Below are 3,945 nucleotides of genomic sequence, written 5' to 3'. Positions count from 1 at the left end.
TTTGGAGCTATGTGCGTATCATGTCTTATCATGCATATATGTGTGTGCGACGGCCCGATCGATCGACATGCCACTATACGTGTGGCAGCATGTTAATAAGTCTGCATGTAAGATTCATCCATGCATCTTGTCCGGTGAAATATATAAACTACGACGATGTTGCACGGCTGTACACAATACTCCCGAAAAGATTGTGTTAAATTTTGTATTTGTTATATAGCAAAATATAGACATATGTATCTTATATCGTTGATTTGATTATAAACAGAGCAATAGTTAGATTAAAAATCAGACATGGAGCTTATAATATAGATTATTTTTCTTTTAGTTATACTCCCTCTATCCCATAATATAAGGCATGCACACATTCCAATATTCAACTTTAAAAACATTTGACCAACAACTATTACAATATAAATTAAGTTTTGTTTGTTGAAATTAATATCATTAGATTGATATTTAAATTTACTTTAAGATGGTTATAATTTTGTTGCAATAAACCTTATAGTATATGAGAAATTTAAGTCAAAGATTTAATCTTTTAAAGACTGTGCCAAGTTTGACCATGCCTTATATTATGGGATGGAGGGAGTATAAAATAGGAAGGGGAGAGAAATGAGAAGCGTAGAGCTCGCGAGCTAGAGAGGAAATGAAGGAGTAGGCCGGTGTGTAGTGATAGACGCATGCGAGCGTGATGTGGAGGGGATTCATTTTTTGTAATTTTTCTAAGTGATTTAAGTGAAAACCAATTATTAGATGTTACTTTTCTAGGATTTGTATCACATCTTTAAAAAAAATCTTACAAATCCTAGGAAAATAGCATCTAATAATTGTCTTTCACTTCAATCACTTGGAAAAATTACAAAGAAAAAATCCCCTCCACATTACCCTCACCTGTGCCCATCACTACACACCTACTCCTTCCCTCTTTGGCTCGAGCTCTACGCTTTTCATTCCTCTTCCGTTGCTATTTTGTATTACTAAAAGAGAAATAGTTTACAATTATAAGCTCCAGGTCTGATTTCTAATCTAACTATTGCTCTGTTTATAATCAAACCGATGATATAAAATCCATATACCTATATTTTGCTATATAGTAACAAATACGACATTTTAACACAATCAACCTATTACTTATAAATGTCTCAAATGCAGCCTAGGATGCATGCGGGCTAACTTCTTAGTTGCTCAATAATAGAGGTATCCGGCATGATCGTGAATGCGATATAGCATCTTTCCTACATGACATATTTGTTTTGTTCTGCATAATCCAGTGGGGCCAATGCAATGTATTATTTGTTCGTATTCTTCCAGCATCCCTCCATAAATAGCTCCCAAAAGCTATGAACTGCTTGTGCTCAGTTTCACTCTTATCAGTGAATTAGATCATATACTTGTGTCCTTGATAGCTCGTTAATTAGCATGGCTAGGTCACTCGCTGCTGTCCTACTCCTTTTGGTGAGCAGAAGCACATATATATCGCTCTTTGTATGGTTTAGTAGTTTTGAGCTAGAACAGAGATAAATTAAGTTGGGAGAGAGAGATATATTATTTAGAGATTGAACATAATACAATTTTTACTTATTCTAGTTGCAACTTTTGGCTCTGATTGTTTTCAATTCAACTTGTTTCTGACTGCAATTTAGGTCGCCGCCGCGGGAGCCAGCCATGCCGCGTCGCCGGCGGAGATGTACTGGAAGATCGCGCTCCCGACCTCGCCGATGCCCGGCGCCATTCGCGACCTCATCAGCCCAGCGAGCTCAGTGGGCTCAGCTTCGAAGGAGGACACGGTGGGCAACGTGTTCTTCCTCGAGAAGGACCTCTTCCCGGGCTCCAAGATGACGCTCCACTTCACCCGCGCCACCGCCGGCGCCGCGCTGCTCCCCCGCGGCCGCGCCGAGTCCGTCCCGTTCGCCTCCGAAAGGCTCCCGGAGATCCTCTCCCAGCTCTCCATCCCGGCCGTCTCGCCGACCGCCGACGCCATGTGGTCCACGCTCGCCGAGTGCGAGGCCGCGCGGCTCGCCGGCGAGACGACCAAGCACAAGCACTACTGCGCCACGTCGCTCGAGTCCATGGTCGAGTTCGTCGCGTCCAGCCTCGGCACCCGCGACGTCCACGCCGTGTCCACGGAGGTGATCAGCACGTTGACGCCGACGCCGAGGCAGGCGTACAGGGTGGAGGCCGTGAGGCCCGTGGCGGTGCCCGGCGGCGACATGGTGGCATGCCACGGGATGCCGTACGCGTACGCCGTGTTCGGGTTGCACGGGCTCAAGGGCGCAGGCGGTGGCCGCGTGCCACGGGGACGTGGACGGGCACGGCGCGGTGGCGGAGGCATACAAGAGGCTCGGCGTGGCGCCCGGGAGCGTGGCCATCTGCCACTTCCTGCCTCAGGACGACATGATCTGGGTGCGCAACTGAATTAATGAAGCAGCTACCTTGCGCGCCATCCATGGCTAATTATTTTAGACATGCTCCTTCCTATATTTTGGATCTACCTGCCGGCTATCATGTTATCATAAATTTACGCGTGTGCGCGCGACGATCCGACATGCCCACACTAACGTGTTTTACTTTGTTAATTAATAAGTCTGCATACCCAGGTCATCTTGTACGGTGCTACTCCCTCTATCCCGAAATAAAACAACTTATAGAGATTGAAGTTTGTCCCAAAATAAACCAACTTCTACCTTCTTGCCTACCATCAATGCCTACCACCTGTCTGCAAAACAATAAATTTTATTACTTCAATACCCCGGGTTGGTTCATGTGCAGTACTTAGGACAAGTTTTGTAGTAGATGTAAATACCACATCTAATTTAAGTCATGTCATCTTCTCATTAATTAAAAGATAGCAAGTGCAACATATTGCACTTTTCTTAGAGATTATATAGAGATTGCCCCCTTTTTTTGATAATGGAATAAAATATCCCGGCATTTGCTCAAACGAGCTACAACCAATTATTACATAGTTCACACAATAGCAAACTCACATAGTGAGTCCAATGAAAATTTCAAACAAGCACAACTAATATATACTGACACAAGATAAAGATCCCACAACTATTTAATTCTATTTGAGAACCTCCATCCAAAGTTAACAAAGAGTTGCATAATCGTTGACTCAAGTTTACGACATGCCATCATTAATTAAGCTGATATCTTCTTCACACCTTTATAATTAAGCCCAACAATGGAGCAATTACGTTGCCCTGAAAAGTACCTGCAAATAAAATTTTGATGGTGATATATCAAAAACCATGTCATTCCTACTAAGCCAAAGAACCCAACATAAAGCGGATGCTCCAACAAGAATAAGATTCTTAATTTTTTTATCAACACCAACAAGCCAATTCCCAAACATATGAGATATACTTTGTGGAGGATGTAAACCAAAGTAACTCCAAAGAAATCTCGAAAAATAGCAATCGAAGAATAGATGGTAGATGGTTTCATTTTTTATAAAAAAACATCTTAAACTACCATTTCAATTCCTCCTAGCCAAATTATCCTTAGTTAACACAATTCCTTTAAGTAGATACCACGTAAAAATCTTAATCTTGAGAGGCATCTTAAGTTTCCAATTAATCTTATTCCTCTCAATATAACCATTATTATTAAAGCTAAATACATAGATCAAACTGTGAATTGACCATTTTGATGAAAGTTCCATCTAAAACTATCACTTTCTTCTGTCATATCAATATGCACAATTGAAGCACACAAGCTATGCCATAAGGGGGTGGCTCATTCTCTCTCTCTCCTAACTTCTCTCCTCCACCTTATCACCAATGTCACGTCCTGATAAATTCATCCCGAATTAAAAATCATTCTCTAAAAGGAATAATAGAATTAATTAAAATTCGAAAAGAAATTGACAAACACTAAAATACATACAAGAAAAATTCGTGTTGCCCGGAGAATTTCCGTTAAATCCTCCTTGGTCTA

The 3,945-nt window shown here is 41.7% G+C and overlaps 1 pseudogene; it reads left to right on the top strand.

Moving 5' to 3' along the window:
- The first annotated feature begins 1,303 nt into the window (after window positions 1–1,303).
- LOC4338112 (BURP domain-containing protein 2-like) lies at window positions 1,304–2,604 on the top strand (annotated as a pseudogene).
- The last annotated feature ends 1,341 nt before the right edge of the window (window positions 2,605–3,945 follow it).

Source organism: Oryza sativa, chromosome 5 (assembly GCF_034140825.1).
Source record: "Oryza sativa Japonica Group chromosome 5, ASM3414082v1".
Lineage (NCBI taxonomy): Eukaryota > Viridiplantae > Streptophyta > Magnoliopsida > Poales > Poaceae > Oryza > Oryza sativa.
Note: the sequence above shows the minus strand (reverse complement) of the source record. Positions and strands in the feature narration are given on the sequence as shown.